The sequence below is a fragment of the Panthera tigris genome, chromosome A1, assembly GCF_018350195.1.
Source record: "Panthera tigris isolate Pti1 chromosome A1, P.tigris_Pti1_mat1.1, whole genome shotgun sequence".
In the NCBI taxonomy this organism is placed as follows: domain Eukaryota; kingdom Metazoa; phylum Chordata; class Mammalia; order Carnivora; family Felidae; genus Panthera; species Panthera tigris.
Genome location: NC_056660.1, coordinates 218591773 through 218614914, shown reverse-complemented (window position 1 = coordinate 218614914; position 23142 = coordinate 218591773). Strand labels below are relative to the sequence as shown.

The 23142-nt window shown below is 34.3% G+C and overlaps 1 protein-coding gene across 3 annotated transcripts in view; it reads right to left on the bottom strand.

The window, feature by feature from the left end:
* LOC102954987 (cadherin-10) overlaps positions 1–23142 on the bottom strand; it is a 122557-nt gene that overhangs the window by 35984 nt on the left and 63431 nt on the right. The window lies entirely within an intron of this gene.

Genomic DNA, 23142 nt, shown 5'->3' with positions numbered 1-23142 from the left:
AGAAGAAACCAACCCCGCTGATCTTTAACCTCAATCTTGGACTTTCAGCTTCCAAATCTGTGAGAAAACAAATTTCTGTTGTTTAAGCCACCCAATCTATGGTGCCTTATTACGGCAGCCCTAACACAGGGACCTCTATCTGCTCCGTTTGGGAAGTCATTTCCCAGGACTCTGCTTCTGCCACTCCCCAGTGAGTTTCAGCCTGTTCTTTTTTTATATTTTGTAGTTTTTAATTTTTCTTTTACATTTTTCTCTGCATCTATTTTTGGTAACACTACTGAAAGCAACTCTCAACTCATCCCTTGGCTACAGTCCTTCTGGCACTCTTTACCTTTGCTGTTTCTTCTCAAATTTCCTGTCCCTGAGTATTCAGATGGCCCTCACTCACTTCCTTCGGATGATTGCTCAACTGTGACTCCCTCAGAAACTTTCACCAATAACCTTACTGAAAATAGCCTTATCGGAAACACTACACCCAATCATTCTTCATAGTACTTGCAACAGCTAATCATTGTATCATTTACTTATTTATTTTTATGTACCATGAAGACGTAATGCGAAACAGGGACTTTGTATTTTTCCACCACTATTTTCTCACGCTCTTTCTTTGAATGCAGTGGCCACTATATACTTATTTGTGTATTAGATAAATGAGAAACTTCCTAACTTGTCTACAAGCTCCTTTACTTGACTAAATTCAATAAAATCTCAGATGCTATTATACACTGTAGTCATGTTATCCTTTTGAAAACAATAATGTTCTTTTGTGTGTGTTTCAAGCTTTTATTTATGAAAACAATAACCCTATTGATAATTACTCAGAGCTTCAAAATTCTTTGATTGGTCCCATTGAACTTATAAAACATACATAAGCTGGCTCTCCATAAATTTGCTTCTCTGTCTTGTCATCCTTTCTCTTAATTAATACTCTCCACAGCACTGGTCTCTTTCAGGTTTAGACTTATCCAGTATGCTTCTCTTACTTCGATTTTCCACACAACTCTTTGCCAGGAAACCTCTAACTGTTCTTTTGAAAAATATCTATTTCACAATCTTTCTATCACAGAACATCACTGACTCTAATCTATTTACTGCTACAACTTCCTTTAAAATATTAAATTTTATAGAAGCAGCATCTCAGTAAGTTGATTTATTACACTGTAGCAGAAGCAGCTTTTCTAAAACACAAAAATAATATCACTGTTCTACTGAAAGCACTTATTATTGACATTAGGATATTTTTTTTAAATTTCATCATTTAGTTTATAATGTCTTTAAAAGCCACTTGCTGTTAAAATCTTCGGTATCAGGATTATCTATTCTCAGATCTAGAGTATATGTGAAGTGTAGCCACATTAATGCTGTTTTCAATTAATGATCAGTTAACCAGACCAAGAATAGGGAATACATGGAATATTTTACAAAATAAATAAAAATAATATGAATGATTTGATTGATATGTATGTGAAACCTGCACATACCATCTAGAGAATACAGATTTTTTTAAGCTGGCATGAAGCACTGAATCCCAATTGATCAAGAATTAAGTTATCAGACATGTTTGAATAAATTTTAATAAATCTGTATCAATTAAATTATCTGACCATCCTACAATTAAGACAGAAGTTAATACAAAAAAAGAAAACTCCCAAATACTCATATTCTTGAAAATTTAAAAGAAAATTGAAAACAATTCCTATGTAACTGATGGTTCAAATAAGATACAAATATAGAGACCTAAAAATAATTGAAAAATCAGTGAAAAGAAATTGAAACACGGTACAGAGAAAATGATTCTACTTAGAGAAGGTAATTTTTTTTATGTTTATTTACTTATTTTGAATGAGAGTGTTTGCAGGGGAGGGGCAGAGAGAGAGGGAGAGCGAGAATCCCAAGCAGGCTCCACACTCAGGGCAGAGTCAGACATGGTTCAGTCTTATGAATCATGAGATCTTGACCTGAGCCGAAATCAAATCGTGGACACTTAACTGACTGAGCCACCCAGGTGCCCCTAGAGAAGGTAATTTATAACTCTGTGTGTTTTAATACAAAGAAAGACAATATGAAATTAATGAGCTAAGCATTAAACATAAGAACTTAGAAAAGAAAGACATAATAGCCATCAAAGAAAAATAAGGTAATAAGATAAAAACAGGAAGTAATATCATTGAAAACTAGTGTAGAAAAAAGAGAATAAAAGTGCCCAAAGTTAGTCGTTTTAAAAGATCCATGAAATAAATGTATAAGGCAAAATGGTTCATGAAAAGAGGAGATAGGGCAAAAAGTATTAAGAATTATTTTAAAGAAATGCAACTACAGATAATGTAGTGATTTAGAAATTTAGAGAATATTATGAACACTTACATGTCAATAAAATTAAATATTTAGGTAAATTCCTAAAGATAATTAAAAATGTACAAAAGCTACTAAAGAGAAAATAAAATATGATTTAATATATGATATAATATTTAAAATGATCTATCCTCCTAAATACTAACAGCTCAAATATTTTTTTATTCTTTTTTAAAATATTTTTCTAATTGTTTTTAATTTATTTTGAAAGAGGGGAGTGAGAGGGACAGAGAGAGGGAGAGAGAGAATCCCACACAGGCTCTACACTGTCAGCATAGAACCTGACGTGGGGCTTGATCTGACAAATCATGATATCATGACCTAAGCCGAAATCAAGAGTCAGATGCTCAACTGACTGAGCCACCCAGGTGCCCCAACAGGTCAAATATTTTTAAGGAACATTCACAAAACAGAAAATTCTTTATTTTCTGTTCTTATGTAAAGTCTTTTGGAGAAAAGAAAAATGAGGATTCTTTCGCAACTCATTATAAGAACAATATAACCCTGATACTAACACCAGATAAGAGTCCAATGGTTATACAGTGTGGGTTAAAAGTCAAGATCCACCACACCTAATCATGTAATGTTTAGCAAGTTCATTTTTAATGTTTAATTCACCATCATTTACATTAAGTTTAGTTTTTGAGAAATGTTATTTTAATCACTTTACTATTAACTAACTCCAGACTTTGGATTTCACCAGCTTTTCTATTAAAGTCTTTGCAGAGATCCTACTTTGCATTTAGTGGTCATGTTTTCTTACTCCCTCCAATCCGTGAGTGTCAGTCTTTCCTTGTCTTTGTGACCTTGACACTTTAAAAAACTGGTTACTCCGTAAAATGTCTTCCAATCTCAGTCTGTCTTATATTTTTTCGTGATTTCATTGAGGTTTTGCATAGTTGTTAACAGAACACAGAAGTGATCTGTTCTCAGCATAGCATATAAAAGGAGGCATGCGATGTCAATATGTCTTGATCCCTTGGTTAAGAAGGTATTTCTAACAGTCTCCTCCATTACTAATCAGTAATTTTTAAAACAATTAATGCATGTTTTGGGAGATATACTTAAAGATTATGCAAATATTGTTTCTCCTCAAAAATCTGCCCACTAATTTTAACATTGATGAGTGATCTTACCTGTAATACTTACTACTGTGATTTTCTTATTCATTTATTTGATTGTTTGTTTGCTTTTGAGAGAGAGAGAGAGAGAGAGAGAGAGAGCAGAGGAGGGGCAGAGGGAGAGGGAGAGAGAATCTTAAGCAGGCTCCACGCCCAGTGCAGAGCCCAAGACGGGACTCTATCTCACAACCATGAAATCACGACCTGAGCTAAAATCAAGAGTCAGACCCTTAACCGTTGGAGCCACCCAAGCGCCCCAATACTGTGATTTTCTAATGGTGATTTTCTATTTTCTTCATTATTTCCATATTTATTATTTGGAATTCTTCTGAAAGGAAAAGCTGCTCTTTCTCCCCCATGTATTTCTGTTATTGTCTATTTTTATCAGCATAGACTCCAGGACACGTATTTTATAGTATGCATTATAATCCAATAATATCCTAGGTATTCTTTTGCACCAATTCTTACAGGTTTCGTCAGTGGGTGCTCCTTTAGGTTGTTCATGATGACTTTCAACATGCCTCTGCCACCTTTTAAAAATGTTTTACTTATTTAAGTAATCTCTACACCCAACATGGGGCTTGAACTCACGACCCCAAGATCAAGCATTGCATGTTCTCCTGACTGAGCCAGCCAGGTGCCTGCACTATTATTATTATTTTTTTTGAGTGCTTCCTTAATTTCTGGCATCACAAAATGTTACAGGTTCATCTTACGTTTCCCTGACCAAGCCTTAAATGAGCCATGTCTCAAAGTAAGTCTTAATTTCTTTTACTTAAAAAAAAAAATTAATGTTTACTCATTTTTGAGAGAGAGAAAGATAGAGCATGAGTGGGGGAGGGACCAAGAGAGAGGAAGACACAGAATCAGAAGCAAGGTCCAGGGTCCCAGCTGTCAGCACTGAGCCGGATGTGGGGCTTGAACTCACAAGCTGTGTGATCATGACCTGAGCTGAAATTGGAGCTCAATCAACTGAGCCACCCAGGCGCCTCAGTCCTAGTTTCTTTAATGGAGATAGAACCATAATTTTAAATATAATGAGGTATTCAAAACTTATAATAAATGAAATAACTCTTATTTCATAATGTGTAAATGTGTCAAAAAAGCCAGGAGAAAAGGAACTACTTGCCTTTAAAATAAGAAATCTAATTATATCTTTGATAAAAAGATATACATAATAGGAATTTATTGTTTTTTTAACTTGTTAACTGATATATATTTTTTTAAATTTTTTTTAATGTTTTATTTCTTCTTGAGAGAGGGAGAGAGAGAGTCAGAGCATGAGCGAGGGAGGGGAAGACAGACAGCGGGACAAAGAATCCGAAACAGGCTCCAGGCTCTGAGCTGTCAGCACAGAGTCCAACGTGGGGCTCGAACCCACAAGCAGTGAGATCATGACCTAAGCTGAAGTCAGACGCTCAACTGACTGAGCCACCCAGGCGCCCCTGATATTTGTTTTAAAAATAAAATATCTGTATCCTTCAAAATGAATTTAGAGTGCTCTAAGTTTATAATATTAGTGTTTTTAAAGTTTTTAAAGCCTAAAAGAAAATCCTGTGCTATAACAGAATAAAAATATTTCATAGAAACACCATAATATTAAAACTGATTACACAAATTTTTATGTATAAATTCACACTTATAAACTAACTGTACGTTTTTATTTTAATCATTGTCTCTGAAAAGGCATAGAATTTTATTCCACTAGCATGAAACACAACCCTAATGCCCAAACACTGGTCACAAGTGTTTTCCATAATATAAACTAAATTTTCTTGGAGATTTGCTGTTGTAAGTCACAGGAATGGAAAGTGAGATCAGGAATTCTTCAGACTGAAATTAAGTGAGATATCAAAGATTAATGGGATCATAGAAAAACACAAAAATCAACTTATTTCTACTGTCCATCATTTTGAAAACGTGATCATTGATAATACAATAATAATTTAGTTGAATGAAAGACATTAAAACAGGCTTCTGGCAATGAAGCTAGATAATTCAGTTTAACTGGAAAACAATATTTGTGGATCATAAATTGAGATAGAAATATACACTTGAAGGTATTAAAAAAGGACAAGCACCAAGTTGACAGAAAATGAGAACCCACAAAAGTAAGTAGAAAACTGAAATCCCCTTTTGGCCTGAGGATATTTACCATCTCTACAAAATTGATCATTATTTTTATAGCCTCTTCAAGCAAGAAGGACATGTAGCAAACTCCACGTAATCCACAGATGGGTTATGCAACAACAAATTGTCTCCACAATTAACTAGGATTAGTGTTTTGCAGGAAAAAGTCACCTAAAAACAAACCACCTTTGACAACATTTTACATTCCTAGTGTGTGTTCATAAGATCCTGAAGAACTATATTTTTTACAGACATAAGCAGTTTTAACCGCTAGAAGAGAAAGATGACACTGTAGCATCCATCAACACAAAGGTAAAGGATTACAAGTCAGTCTACAGTTACTCCAGGGAGAATCTGTGTATGGATAAGAAAACCACTGAAATTATGCTACCTGGGGGGATCCTTCTTCTTCACTGCCTCTTGCCATATCTTTCTTTTTCAAGCGCTTTTTACAAGAGCGAGAGACATTACCAGCCCTGGAAAGATATATTATGGCTGAATAAAAATACAGTTGTAAATATTTGACTCATAAAGTCACAAAAGAAGGAAAATGATGGAGTAAGTGCCACAAGATATAGAACAACATATCAAATGCCTGGTGAGATAGAAACACACATACATATAAGTACATACGTATATAAATACATATACGTGTGTATATACATCCATATGTATTTGTATGTACTTATATGCATATACATTCTTAGGAAACAAATAGTTCTTTAATATTTTAATGGAATATATTGTCAACAATCTTTATAAATAAGCTTTTGAAATTTCCTAATGAAGGTTAATTCAGCTCTGTCAGAGTATTATAGGTATCTCTGCCTTATGACTTCTTTGAATTAACATCGTAAGTTTCCTCCCCTTTTCCTTCATGTTTCAGAATAATTATTGAACTACAAAATACTAAGGCATATCTATATATTAAGCAAATTATTTTATTGCCAAAGGCAGCTTTAAGTTACATGGGAGGGAGATTACACAGAGATGTGGTTATTTCCAATTTTCAACTTTATCCTGCAAAGGTCCCTCTTCAATTTCCTTTCCATATGCAAAAACTTTAGTTAAAAATTCTGAGTCAGTGTCTTTTTGGTTATCTGCAACAATCCTCAGCTCACACACACACACACACACACTACACACACAAGTTGTTTCTAAAACTTTAATTTACAAGTAAATGTAGGCCAATATTTTAGCAATCTTTAGCAAGGAAAAGATTTCTAAAATAGGACAAACGATTAACAATGCATAAGATAAAAGGTTGATGAATCAATCTATGCTCTAATTAATAACTTCTCTAAATAACAGACAATATAGAGAAAGTGAAACATGTTACAAATAAAGAGAAGAGAATAATTTCACTTTGAAAAACATAGTATGTCTAAAATCCATAATAAAAGACACATAAACTACCAGAAAAATTGGTCAAGAATATGAATGGTGAACAGTTTACAGTAGAGGAAACAAGAAAGGTAAATAAACAGAAATATGTTGGATTTTAATCAAGCAAATGCAAATTAAGGCCATGATGTGATACCATTTTATACCTACTAAATTGACAAAAATTAAATCTGACAAAACCAAGTATTCAAAGTATGTGGTGTAATGGGAACTATTACGCAGAGCTGATGGGTGTTAATTTTGGCACCATGGTTTTGGGAAATGTACGAATTAGCTAGGGCTGCTTTAACAAAGTGTCAAAACCACAGAAATTTGCTTACAGTTCTGGAGCCTAGAAGTCTGAGATCTAAATATCTGGCAGGGCCATGCTTTTCCTGATCACTGTACGGGAGAATCCTTCTTTTCCTCTTCTAGCTTCTGGGCCTTGCCCAAAATCCTTTGTGTTCCTTGACTTGTAAGGACATCATTCCAGCTACATGGACATCTTCTCCCTGGGTGTTCACCTTGTCTTCCCTTTGTGAATGTTTGTCTCTATGTCCAAATTGCCCCTTATTATAAGGACACCAGTCATATTGGATTAAAGCCCTAACCCTAAAAGACCTCCTTGTAACTTGATTACCTCTAAAGACCCTATTTTTACATAAGGTCATATTCTGACATACTGAGGTTTAACACTTAAAAATATATGTTTCAGAGGACACAATTCAACCCATAACATGAAACACGTGGGAATATATAATGCAAACTTAAATGGTAGCATAAACAAAGCCCAGCAAGGCATATGAGAATAGTTGCAGAAATGTCATATAGAAACACTATTTGTAAAATGAAAAAAAGAAAGGAAAAAAAAGGAAGAGAACCCAAATGTCAAACAGCATGAGAATAATAAACTTGTTACATAATATGCATGCAAACAAAATTCAAAAGTGAAAACTGTGAGCTATAGTTATGTGAAAAAAATATATATGAATCTTAAATACATAATAATAAATGGAAATAGGAATGTATCAGAAAATTATATACAGTGTGATATTATTGTTATAAGCTATAAACAATAAAAATCAATAATATATTTTTATGGATATGTAAATGCTCTATGTATACTTATAAATTATCTATATATGTATATATGAATATATATATTAAATAACAAAATTTGAGGATCATGCATATAAATGAAAACTATTTTTAAAGTCCTTGTAATGATTCAAAGTGGTACTACTTATATTCTCTTGTAGTTATTATAACATACATGAAAATTTAAAGCAAACAAGCAAACTCATATACACAACAAAGCATCACTTAAAACTGTTGGTACTGGGGACCTGGGTGGCTCAGTGGGTTAAGTGACCGACTTTGTCTTAGGTCCTAATATCACTGTGGGTTCGAGCCCTGCATCAGGCTCTGTGCTGACAGCTGAGTCTGGAGCCTGCTTCAGATTCTGTGTCTCCTTCTCTCTCGCTGCCCCTCCCTTGCTCACGCTCTCTCTCTCTCGCTCTCAAAAATTTCAAAAAAGTTAAAAAAAAATAAGTGTTGGTAGTTAGGATTCAATAACATGTCTCACAAAGTTCAAATATATATTTGAGATTTATATATTATATAGTGTATACATTATACATTATTATAATCATATATTATGTGTAATATATTTATATATTATTTCATATCATTATATATATTTGGGATTCATATATTATATATTATCTATAACAATATAATACATAATATATGCTATATATTATATAAATATTAATTATATATTATTGTATTTATGCGATATTAATATAAATTACTTATAAATTAATATAAATATATAATATACAATAACAATAATACATATAACAATACAAGGAAACATGAGTATCCCAGGAAAACAAAACACTGATATAAAAAATTCCAAAAGCAAATAAAAATGAAACAAATAGAACCTTGGAGCTAGATCAACAAAAGAGTGTGGAGCCATCACATAAAAATATTTTAAAATATATTCAATATGCTTTAAGAAGTAAAAGTGGTCATAAAAATCTCACCAGAAAATAACTATAAAAAGTGCCCGGGCATTTTTGATAAAGAGCCAAATACAGTAGATATTTACAATATAATAGTTGAAGTTAAAAAATAATGGATGGGTTAAACTGAAGATTATGATTATCCAACGTGGGAATTTGAGGGCTAGAGGATAAATGGAAGGAAGTATATGCAATTGAAAACTCATATGCAACTGTGTGGTTGAAAAAAAAAAAAAAGACATGGATTAAAATGTCAATGGACCTTTCAAGGTAGCCCCTGATCCTAGCAAAATATTGAATAATGTCATCAAAATTTGATGATGAAATTATTTTCAACCCAGCCAGCATATTAATCAAATGTGATAACCCAATAAAGATAGTTTTAGACTCAGCAAATTTCTCTCCCTTTGGGCTTTTTGAAAGAACCTAATGAAGAATGTATTCCAGGAAAATAAGGTGCTAAATCAAGATATGGGAATACATGAGATGTAGACAGTTTTCTATCCAAAGTACGAAAGTAAAAAAGGAAAGTCTGGGATGGCAGGATTTCCTGAGCTGTAGAGATTAGCCAGCCCATGCTGGGAGGGGAATAAGAGGGCTTTAGGTGTGCAACCCCGAACGCTGCCAAGATGAAGCTAAGTGCTATGGGGCTGCTCGCGAACGAGTTTTGAGCAGCTGTACACGGAGCACGTGAAAAGCTCAAAGCTGTAATATCTTGGAAAAATACAACTTTGGTAAAGAGGATCGCTCATATTTAATAGCTGAAATTATTGCATGGGAAATAAAATGTCTGGCTTTGTCTTAGAAACATTTGAGAGCCAGAATATGCTCTGTTAAATATTTTGGCCCAGGGGCGCCTGGGTGCTCAGTCAAGCGTCTGACTCGGTTTTTGGCTCAGGTCATGATCTCACAGTTTATGAGTTCGAACCCCATGACAGTGCGGAACTTGCTTGGGATATTCTCTCTCTCCATCTCTCTCTGCCCTTCCCCCACCTGCTGTGTCTAAATAAATAAATAAACAAAAATTTTTAAAAAGGTGGCACAATGGTCAACATTTTACATAGTTCATAGCATAGTATTTTGATAAGCTCCTTTTGAAACTTGCAGGTTTTTTTTTTTTTTAGACAATTAAAAAAATACATATATATATATATGTAGTGATTCTGTGAAAATGCTGTTGGGATAGAAAGACAGAGAGAGATTGGCAATAGTGGATAAAGTAAACCTAATCACATTACTTAAATTTGCTAAGTTAATGGATAGTGCAATGGGGAAAAAAGTGATATAATTACATCTAGGGGAGAATGGATTGAGATGTTACTGCGTTCCATTTTCACTAATCATGAAAGGAAGTCAAAGGTGAGATATAAAAATATTTCAACAAATAATAAGATATTGCTTAAAGAATTGTAGCTTAACCTAGATGAACTGAAAAAGTTACAGTTTGAAGTTGTTTTCTGTGAGGATTAGAGCTACAGGTGAGGAAGAATGGAAGAGGTGGCTTATTTTCCTTTTTAAAAAAATATATAAACTTACTTCGATGCAAAATATTTTTTAAAACCTTAAGTAGAAAATGTTCTTGATGATATTAGGGATTATCAGGTTCTGGTAAAAGGTTTCCTAATCATGGGTCTTCTTTTAACAGACAGACAGAACAAAAGAATAAAACGTTTTATTGTTTCATTAATTTTACTGTCACACAGATTTCACTGAATATTGCCTCTGGAAATCTGTTCTCCCACTTTTTATTTTTAGCTTGGACATTTTTGAGATTGGTTGTATTTTTAGGCACATGCTTAGATTCTGAAAATCTGCCTGCTTTAAACTTGTCATTATAGTTCTGGTCAAGAATCCAAAATTATTTATCACTTCATTTTATTTTTTGGTTGGTGAAGGGACTATCTCCATTGCAAAATTTATTTCCTTTTGAGGAGAGTAAGCATTAATTTTCAGTACCTTCTGAGACTTAAACAGGAAGTGACCATGTTCCATTGGTTCATATTATAATAAGACTAAATTAGTATGTATATCTCAGTTCTATTCCACAGTAGTTTGTTGTAAGGGACATACACACACACACACAACACAAACACATATAGTAGGTGAGTTGGGAATATGTGTGTACATACAGGCACATACATATACTTATTTACCCCTGAAATGTTAATAGAAGTATGTTCAAGGTGTCTCATACTTTCCAGAAAAGCCACAATTAAGATGGAGCCCATTCATCAAAATAGTATAGATTTAGCTCTCTATTAAATAATTCAAATAGTATGATATATACACACATACAATATACGCAGTCATGATTGTTTTAATTCTATGGCAGCTCTAGTAATTAATTTGTTCAAGAACTAGTTATTCAGTGCCCAACATATACAATTTGACAATACTTTCTCTGGAAAGCTTTCTCTGGAATTATGTTTATGTGCAGAAACTTATTTAGGGAGAAGATTCACTGGGTCTATTTCAAAGTTAATAGACTGCATTTCTATATTTTAAACGTGTGAAAGAACTACTCATTCCTATTTTATAATTCCTTTCCAAGAGTAGTCTGCTGAACACAAGTATCCTAGTTTGTCAAACAAACTGAAATTATTTTCATTAGGAGTCTGCAAGGGTGTTTATCATGTAGGGGTTGGGAGCAAGAGAGACATCGGAAGGAGGCAGATTGTTACGCGTCCGTTGACAAAAGCACAGTAGCTCCTATCATCCATCTAACATTTCATTTTTCCTTAAAGACATCTATTTGCATGCTCCTTATTTTTACTCTTACAGTTGATGGAGCTTTAATTATGTGGTACGCTTTCCTATCAATTCCAATTTATAGTTGTTTTAAACTCATTCCCAGGTGTCAGATTGAATCATTTGCTTCTCTTTTAATGTTTAGAGCAGATAAATGTTTCTTCCTGGAGTATGTTCTTAGTTTGGTTATCGACTTAAGCACAAAGGCATGAATGCAAGGGGAAATTGCCATTTGTGTCTCATATATGGAAAGTCGTGGTTAGAAGTACAAATCTAAAAGATAATATTGCAAAGACTTTGTAAGGACTGGGCAAAAGGTATGGGAAGTGCACTTGGAGACCATTATTGACAACTTCACATGACATCTGAATTTTCATTATTAAAGATTTCACCCAATTTTGATGTATTTCTGATTTTATAAGATTCAGATTAAACATTCCAGGTCACTGTTTTACCAAAATTTTGATCAATAGGACCTTTGCACTTGAATATTAAAAACGCTGCAGATTTGTGTACTAGAATTAGAAACAATTGACAGCTCAATGTAGGAGACTCTGGAGGAAAGACATAAGATAAGCCAAGTAAGAGATGTGACAAGATGACATCCTCAGAAACAACAAAAGAGATGCCAGAACACCAGTGGGAGGGCAGCAAGGGCAAACTCAGGTTTTGAGCTTGGCAGGAAATAGTTGCGGTTTTGTTTTGTTGATAAAAAACAGTAAGGCTCAAAGAGATAGAATTTGTCTTTTTTCTTTGTTCCCTGTCCTTGTTGCTATTCACATTTACGTAAGAACTCTCAGCATTTCTAACACTGTGATGAAAAAAAGAAAAAAAGCACCACATATATGTATCAACAAAATAATTTAACATTAGTTTAATTTTTTTATTTGCTTTGTGTGTAATCTTATTGTAACATCTCTACGCTGCATAATAATCTCAAACACTTGCTTTAAGAAAAACGACACAATTATGCACGTTTATAAACCATTCCATTGTATAATGTTTAAAAGATGTTTTTTAATGAGCTTAACAGGAAGAAATTAAAAACGAGATAAAGCTCCTTGGAGAAAACTGCACAGTGGTTAAGGAAATTATGCAACGCTAAATGGGCATTTAGGAGAAAGGAGAGGAGAGATGAAAGTCACACCAGAGACTGACAAAGGAATGAGGCTCTGGAACTGAAGACTGTCACCAGAGGAAAGACAGAAACCTAAATTTGTGAGCACTGGAGACGTGATCACCAGCTTAGCTTTGGGCATTGAAGTTAAATTAGAGCAAAACAAGATGCTGCATGATGTCTTAGTTTCCTGTTCATTGAGGAAAGTTACAGGACAAAGCTTTAAGAAAAGCTGCCCATTGATTCCCGGGGACTTGGAAATCCATCTGGATACGTATCTTTGAGATCATCTCCGAGGTTTGGCATCAATGCAATGCACACAATTGCAATGTATAGAAACGAAATTATACATAGGACATGGAGAAGTTAAGATAACCTTAAACTAGTCATTCATAAGCATATTAACATTGTATTAGGTGGCCCCTATGTTTGCAATGTGTCCCTGAATAGGCATACTAGAACCTCTGTAACAGCCAAACATTTACACAGCTAGTTTGTATCTAAGTATTTATATCTGTACTCATCCTGGGGTATTATTCAACTTTGCTCTGAAGGATACAAAGGAACTTTGAATCCCATTTTTTCAAAATGCCAAATGGTTTAGTCGAAGGCAACTCTCCATGGAATAACTGGGGAGTTTCAAGTGGATTTCTGTATAATTTCCATGCACACTACTCCTCTGAGGAATTTATATCTTTCATCAGATTTGCAGTATTGTGCATTTCCCCAGTTATGTCCCTCTAAACATTTAGCCTGGCTGAGATCATACATGTCTGTTTTCACTTATATGTCATGTGTGTACCTCGGATCAACATATTTTTTCACTACTCCTAGATATCTGAAACTCAATTCAAAATCTTCAAATCAAGCTGAAATCCCTGTCTCTCTCTTCAAACAATGTCTTCTGGTAAAAAGCTATAAAACAGCTTTTTCTTTTGCTCTCTCCTTTCTCCTTCAAAACTTTTGTCGACATGATGACCAAGTCCATTGGATCACCCACTTAAATGTGTCTCAAATTCCTCCTCTCCTCAGCATTGGTCCAGACTCTCATCAACTGTTGCTCTTGTGATCCAAGCAGTGTGCTTCATTGCTGCCAGAATAATTAGCATAATTATTCCTTTGCATAATCTATATGGCATTTTAGTTTTATATCCATCCCTTTCCCTGATGTTAACAATGCCCATACATTTTCCTTCTTGTCTCATAATCCCTGCTGCAAACCCTGAGGTCCAGCCATACCAAACAGAATTCATTTCCTTTGTTTTCCTACCTGGAGAACTCTTATATAATTTTCTCTTTCCTGATCCACTTACATCTGAAGAGTTTATCATTTGATGTTTTAGACTTCAATTGGTAATTATAGTATGGATGTTATTGCACCATTCTCCAATTATAGGTGGGTATGGAACATGCATATCAACATACATATGTGTGTGCATACATATATGAGTATGTATACTTATAACTACACATCCGTACATACACATAACCTATATCTATGTGCAAAAACAAGCAAGAAAAGAAGTAAAGAAGACATGGGGTGTGAGATAAACTATAAAGGTGTGTGTGTGTGTGTGAGAGAGAGAGAGAGAGAGAGAGGACACAGGAAAGGGAAAGTTTGTGTCTATACCCTTCAAAATACAAACCATTTGTGGATGTATCCTGTATCTTGTATCTCTCTTTATTAATTTATTATTATTTACTAGCATAGTTCCTACCCACACTGTATGACTTCATTCAACATTTTATAAATCAAGGAATGCTTTTACAACACCATTTCTTTGTAATTATTATAAACTGTAGACATTGGAACCATAGGGAAGAATCCTACAAATATTTTGGTGGTCACAGTAAAAATCATAGTTATCTCTAACCAATAAAAATTATAGAACAGTTCTAAGGAATATAAAGGTATTTTTTTTCCCTAGACAATGAAAAAGGGAAAAAGAGATATTTTAAATTTCATTCCTTCTTTCTCAGGCTAAAGCATCTTCCTTGGGACATACCTGACTGTTGCTCTAGTTGAAATGTGCTCTAGTTGAAATGTGCTTGATAATTTTAAAATATGCAGATCAGCCTGAGGCCTACATTACCTTAGAATCCCCAGTAGAGAAGAGGTTGACTCTATTTACAAAGGAAAAATCAGCACTTATTAAATCAAATCTCTCTTGTACCAGGCAGGGATTACGGTAGTCCTACAGCTCACTGAATATACAGGTCTTAAATCCCTACGTATATCATAGAGACATTTCCTTGAAAGACCTTGTCTGATGCAAACCTGTTTATTTATCTGTCCAAGGAGTATAAGGATCCCACCAAAAAACAAAACAAAACAAAACAAAACAGCCACTCATGTTTGGTCCCTGGGAATTGCAAAAGCACCAACCTATAAAGGTTTCATTTCCCTATTTGTAGCAAATGCATAGACATTTCAAGAATTTAGTATACCTTATCTAAAGTTATCTGTATAATCTACATACAAGTAGTGAATTATGGAATTAATGAAAAGCAAAATGATCCAGGGAAGATAAAGAAGAGAGTCTTTCATGTACCAATTTCTTTCTTGGTGTAGTGGTTAGAAGTGTAGATTTTTGAGCCAAAGAACCTTGATCCCCAATCTGACTTTAATTTATTTCCCAGTTATAGAACTTTGAACAAGTAACTTAAGTTTACACATATCTGTTTTTTTAACTAATAAAAAGGAGGAGGCAATTATGTTATAATGTTATATAGATATTGTGAAGACTTAATGAGGTTTTTTTTTGTATTTTATAGTTCTCAGTACATGCTATAACACTGTGCTTATTACTATTATTTTTATACTGCTTTTTTGAAATTTAGGCAAACTGGATAACCCATATTTATGTAATTTAATGGGCTAACTAAAGTCAGTCAGTGTCCAATCTAGGTCATTTAGATAAAATACATAAATATACATATGATATCTTTTTAGGGCTCTGAGTGATTCTAGAATTGTTTGCTATTATTTCTCAATTGGCTATAGTTGTGTATAATCTTTAGATACAATTTGAGAGAATATAAAGAGATGGTATTAAAACATTCAGAAAATTAGAATCTTATTAAGTTTATTTGTATACTGAAAGTGTCTTATTACCTATTATTTATCTTAATAAAAAGCTTTCCTATAAGGGAGAAATTCTGTGTCAATTTTCAGAACTAACAACCCAATGAACTGATTTTTGTTACTGTCCTTAATAATTCATGGCAAAAAATATAGTGAACAAATATAAATTCACTCTTTTGAGTGTACTTGGGATAGATCTGGAAACTGACATAATAAACATCATATCAAATTCTCATAGATTTGATGAGTATCTACACACATAATGCCCTAAAACTTAAGAGAATGAAGAATAAATACAAATAAAACTATCACCCAATTTGTTTGCATTTTATAAATTTTTCCCCTTCATAGAATTTCAGCTCATTCAACATTGCATAAATGTACTAGTTACTGGTTCCTGACTCCCACTTGTCCACCTAAGCTTGGTGCAAACATGTCTGTGACTCAATGTTAAGTAGACTAGAGGCATGGTTCCATGAGAGCTGGTTTTCTCAGGAGCTCACACCTACAGTTAGGAGATGCGAAAATAATCTACTCTCTCTGTCTTTTGTTGTCTGTGATAGGATGTGTGGGAAAGCAGCTAAATGTGAATAAAGAGCTGTGGTCTTGAGCTGTGCCCTAGACTTGTCTCATTTGCGGTTTGGAGTTTTTGCCAGGGTTTCAGAGGTTTAGCTGCCTTCCTTCTTCTTGAGTTCTAGTGAACTACTGTCCCATTCAAGAACTAGATCCAAGTCCCCAGCACCAGCTGGCTGGCTGAGACCCTAACCATCTGCATAAGTGCTTTTGTAAATGCTTTTTCCCTAATCCTGAACCTACCTTCTAGATGTTTATTTTGTTTTGTTTTATTTTTGTTTTTAATGGACTTGAGAGTCTTATGATATAACATTCTCTGCTATATCAAGGCAAAGATACTGGGTTCTGCAGATCAGATATTTCTTAATCATTTACTCTGGTCAGGATGAAAATCAGTTATTATAACATTTTCCCAGAGATTTTTTTTTAAAGTCATTGGACATAAATCTTATTGTCCCAGTTGATTTTTCCAAATCCCACAGAGATCAAGTTGCAGTAATTTAATATTTTTAATAGACCTTTTCCATGGAGTCTATTTTGTTTTTCTTATTTTAGGGAAAGAAAAAAGGATATGGAATGAAAAAGACTAAAGTATTCAAGCAGGATACCAGGAGCTTAGATTTCAGGTGAGGAAGTGTTATGTGTTCTGGGTTAGCGCAATGAAACAGCACCATACAAGGACCACTGAGCATCTGACTGGTTGGAGAGCAGAAAAACAGGCTCTGGAGTCCTCATTCATGAAAGTATTCATTCGTTTGTATGAGGTACGCACATTCATTTTGTTCTGGCCACTGAGGTTACAGGTCTCTCCAGGCTTAATTAAGGCACTTCTATTTAATCTTTGGTTGGCCACAAAGAACAGCAGCACAACATCAGAGACAGGAAAGGAATGAGATCAGAAACATTAGATACACTCATGAAGAAAGAAAAGGGAAGAGGAGGAAATTGAGTTTTATCAAGAACTTATTATATATTGCAGTTACTATTGAAGACATTTTACATATGTGACTGTATTTATTTATTTATTTTTATCATTTTTTAAATTATTTACTTTTATTTTAGAGACAGAGATTGAGAGCATGAGCAGGGGAGAGGAGTAGAGGGAGGGGAAGAGAGAGAAGCACGCTCCATGCTCAGCACAGAGCCCGACATGGGGCTCGATCCCATGACCCTGGGATCATGACCTTGGCCTAAATCAAGAGTCAGATGCTCAACTGACTGAGCCACCTGTGGGCCCCTGACCTTATTTATTAACTGTTAACCCTCTAAGTATTGTATATGTAAGACCTATGATTAGGGAAGCTAAATTGTCTAATTGTATGCATTTCAGTTCCTAAAATTACTCAGGTCTCCTTAGAAAAGCCTCCCCTACTCATCCTCCCTAAAATAGCACCCCTGCCATTATCTAGCCCCTTACCTGCTTTATGTTCTTCACAACACTTACCACACAACCAGACATCACATTATGTTCCTGTAGCTATCACTTTATTGTCTGCATCTTCAACTAGGAGCTCAGGTCCTTTGTTGGCCATTGTGGCCTAATTCCCACTTTGTGACTGGGCCATAGGAGACTTTAAGAAATTACCTAGTAAACCACACTTAATTCAAGATTTCTTTCTAACTACTATATTGTTTGTCTATTTTATTTTCTTATTCATCTTACTTCTTAAAGTACAGGCATTATTTTTTCAGTCTTCTTCCTGTTCTTCTTTTATTCCTCAACTTAATATCCTCCAGCTTCTTACAAAATAATTTCAATGAAAACCAATTGGGAAAGATCATCTGCAATTACTCCCATTATGTAAATTCCAATAGCTGCTATCCAGTGCTGATTTAATTGGACTTTTTGGAAGTAATGGTCACTTTTGTCCTTTCCATTGTTATTCTGTTTTGTTTTGGCATTATCAAGTTACAAAAACATATAAAAATAGAAGCTACAGAAAAGCAAACATTAAAAGCATCTATTATTTCAGGGGTGCCTGGGTGGCTCAGTTGGTTAATCGTCCAACTTTGGCTCAGGTCATGATCTCACAGTTGGTGAGTTCGAGCCCCACGCTGGGCTCTGTGCTGACAGCTCGAAGCCTGGAGCCTGCTTTGGATTCTGTGTCTCCCTCTCTCTCTCTGCCCCTACCCCACTCACACTCTGTCTGTCTGTCTCTCTCTCTCTCTCTCTCTCTCAAAAATAAATAAACATCAAAAATATATATTTAAAAAAAAGCATCTATCATTTTTATCACCAAAGAATCTTCATCACCACTTTGAAGCATGCCCTTTATCATTTGTTTTTCCTGCACAGAATATGCCCTTTCATAAATTAGATTTTGCTAATTCCCAGCTTTGTGAACTCTTCATCTTTTTCTATCTTTATGACATACAGTAGTTTTAAGAAAAGACTTAGATCAAGAGATAAATTCCCCCAAAAAGCTTCCACGGTAAACGATGTACTCATACCTTCACCCCTCCCCCCAATTTGGATAAGTGCTACTATTCTGTATGCCCCTTGCATTCTGTGCATAGTTCCTTCATTACACATGATTTCCTATTGAAATATTCTCTCTATTGCTAGACAATATATGACTCATAATCAAGAATCAAGACATTAATGTTCATACGCTTAGGTACAAACATAGTACCTGCCAGTGAAAGGTAAGCAATAGATTTGTTTCCCTTATTATTTTAAAAATTATGTCACTTGATATAATGCAGGATTGTGAACAAATTCAATAGAGTATCTTTTTGAGACTGAAAAATACAAGTTAGTATCTAGAGCAAAAGAGCAGAAAATACTTTTAGAACTCAGTTTTCAGGTGCCCCCTAACCTTCTAATCCATTGCCTCTCTTTTAGAATCACACTAAGCTGGGCACCCATATTATATTAATGTTCACCTACCTGTATACTTCTAAAAGCACAGGACCGTGATGATAACTTAGGTCAGGAACACAGTTGTATGTTTGTTAATACCAATAAAAATTTGCTATTGTCAATGCTCCTGGGAGTGTAGAGCTTTTTAATCTAATCTCCCACCAACCTATTCCTGTTTGGTATGATCCAGATACACCATCTTTGGTTCTTGACATAATCACTCAATTTCCAATCTCAGGGTCTCACACATGGTGTTAACTCTGCTTGGGGGATTTTCACATCTCTTTATATGGCTAAGTTTATTTCATCTTGCCATGTTTGGATAAAATATCCCCTCCCGAATGAGATCTTCCCCTACTCTTCCCTTTGGCACACACATGTTCCTCTTTTTATCCATGACTGAGTCAACGCCTTGCATATATATATTTTTACTTATGTCTGATAAGTTATGACCTCACCTACTGTAATGAAAGGTCATAGGGATAAAAACCAGGACCCTTTGTTGACAACATTCATAGGTCTAATTTCTAAAATAGTGTTTGGTACAAGCATTTTTTTTTAATGTTTATTTACTTTGAGGGAGAGAGCACATGAGCATGTGCATGCACAAGTGGGGCAGGGGCAGAGAGAGAAGGTGAGAGAGAGAATCCCAAGAAGGCTCTGAGGTGGGGGCTCCATCTCACAACTGTGAGATCATGACCTGCGCCAAAATCAAAAGTTGGCCGCTTAAACAATTGAGCCACCCAGGCGCCACACGGTGTGTTTTCAATAAATATTGTCAGATAAATAAATTTATTATTTCACTTGAACAGATCCTCATATAACACATCAAAGTTTCCTAACTGCAGCACCGTTGGCATTTGGGGCCAAATTATTCTCTGTCATATGAATTGTAAGGATGTTTAGAGCATTCCTATCTTCTACCCAATAGATGCTGGTAGAAGCCACCAGCTGAGACAAGCAAAAATGTCTCAAAACATTGCCAAATGTTCTCTGGGGTGGCAAAATTGTCCCTGATGGGGAATGACTGTTATAGATCCACACAATAAAATAAGCTAAACAATGAAGCAGGACATCTGAGTTTTCATCTTTCACTGTCCCTTCCAAATGACTGAGAGTTTTATCTTTCACAGATGGACCATATCGGGAAATACAGAATTTGGATCAGCCCATCTGCATGCAAGTTTAAGTTCTGAGGCCACTTTTATAATATTGACTAATAATAGTAATAGAGCAGCACTTGAACAAATCAACATTACTTAACACATAAATACGCTAGTGCCAGCCACTGGGTCAAGTGTTTCATAGGTGTTGAATTATTTAGTCTTACACTCTACCATGGAGTATGCACTGCTATCCAAGTTTATTCGTTGTCACTGAAAAACAGAAGGGTTGGTTTAACTGACCAACATGAAAAAGCTACTAAGTGAGGAAGACAGCGCTGGGACTCATGCAGAATCACTCCATGCAGTGATCGAGTGGAAATACGGTTAGTCTGAACTGAGACTTGATGCAACTGGAAAATACATTATCTAAGTGGGTATTCCAAAGAATTATGGTAACAAAGAATATAAAATACCTGAATTAAGTTTTATATTGACATATCTAAAGGACACTATTAGGCTAAAGAAAATATATGGTTAAAATATATTCTCCTGTTTCTTTTAACTTTTTTAGATGGCTGATAAAAATTATAATTACGTACGTGGCGCACAATTTTGGTTTGCATTATATTTCAATTAGGCAGCATTGGTTTGTTGTCTTTATCATTGCCACTCTGAATCTCCTTTACTTTTTCCATGCATTGAGTATAATAATACTAACAAGGGATCTACATAGGTTAGTTCTGAGTTCTCAATGCTATGCCACATATGAAAGACTTCATAAACTGTGGAACTGTCTCCAAATCTTAGCTATTTAATGAAATGATATTGGAAATTAAAAACTAGTTTTCTGGATATTAGATGACTGAGGTTATCAAGTGGTATTCTAATTGCCATGACTGAATGTTCCCAATAGTAAGATATGGTTGCAAATATTCATCGCAGAAAATATAATTGGGAAAATAAAAATCCACAAATTATGTTTCTAGCTATAATTAAAAAATAATGAGGCAAGATACAAGGTGCTCTACAATTCCTCTAAATGTGTTGTGCTATACATCTGGATTTGGACATGGATTGCAACCCTACTCTGCATTACTTGGAGTTTGGTCTTAACATCTAGAACTTTTGTTTTCTCATTTGTAAAATGGGGATCGTAATATTGACCTAAATGAGATATTGTGATCAAATAACAATAGGTCAATCAATAACTTGGTACAGTGTCCAAAAAACATGTTATTCAGAAAATGTGTTATGTTGCTGCTTCTTTTTATTATCAATATTTCATCATCATCATCATCATCATCACTACTATTATAATTATATCAGGGCTTGTGTAATGTATCTGTCAGATGCCAATCATAAATTCTGACTCAACAAAAGCAAAGGAAAAAATTATCAAATGAATTAATAAAGGTATCATAGTAGATGAAAAAATAATAAAATGAATTTTCATTGGACATTATTATCTTTCAAATATCTGATTTTTGTGCTTAATTAGAATCTATTAATTTCCTTTATCGGATTATCATTTTTAAATGAACTGCATATTTGACATGTGTATATATGTTCCTGAGCATTTAAAATATAATAGTCCTCTTAGTGGTCATTTATTATTGACTTAAAAAATACTTTTTTAAAGGAATATTTTTGCCTCTCGTGGATAATGTGAGTAATTAGTTATGGTTTATTCTACTGGATTTGCATGTTAATTCTCCTGGTAACAAGTTCAGGTTAAGAGGTGGTCAGAAATATCTACAAAATGTGAGATTTGAATTTTAATGCCACTAAGCATGTCTTCAGATTTGTTTGAGAAGAAATAATAGGGATTATTATTTTCCTTTCTCCTGCTGATGCTACAGGTAACTGGAGCTGTAGTCTGACTGTTTGAAAAGAGCATAAAGAAATACCCTTTTCTCTGTTTGGAGCCAAACACCACAATGGCAGACCTAATGGGGACATTCCTTAATATTTAGCAAAAGAATCATCATGAATAATAAACAAGTGATTACTGTGCTCAAAAAATATTCTATGTGAATGTTATAATTTTTCTACACACAAGATTTTAGACAAATCAATTCAAATCATACACTATTTTTACTCATCAAAGTTAGATAAAAATAACATGGAAAAGAGGTAAATTTCTTTGAAACAGTCAAAATAATGCAACAAATTCTTAGATCATGATTCCTTCTGCATTATAGTCTTTAGTGTAAAAATATAAATATCACAAAAAACTACATTTTAATAATTTCTCCCAAAAGTATGTAAGCCAAAAATCAAACTAGAATTGGGAGATCAACTTAGAAGTGAACACACAAAAAATGCTAAAAAATAATGACAAAGATACTACAACCTGCATTTTATGCCACATTTCTAACAACATAAAATTCCATCTTAAAGTACAGGATTTTTCCAATGAGCAGGAAATTGGCTGATACTTGGGCTGCCCATTCAGATCTAACATCACCCACTCTAATTGCATGTCTATACAAATTTGTATAAAAAAGGGATTCATGTGTATAACACATGAATAAATGCATGTGTTATATGGTCAGAAGCTAACGGTTCTTAACCTATTCTTGATCTATTTTGAGAACTTGAAGAGTTCATTTTATAACAAAAATAGATCCAAAT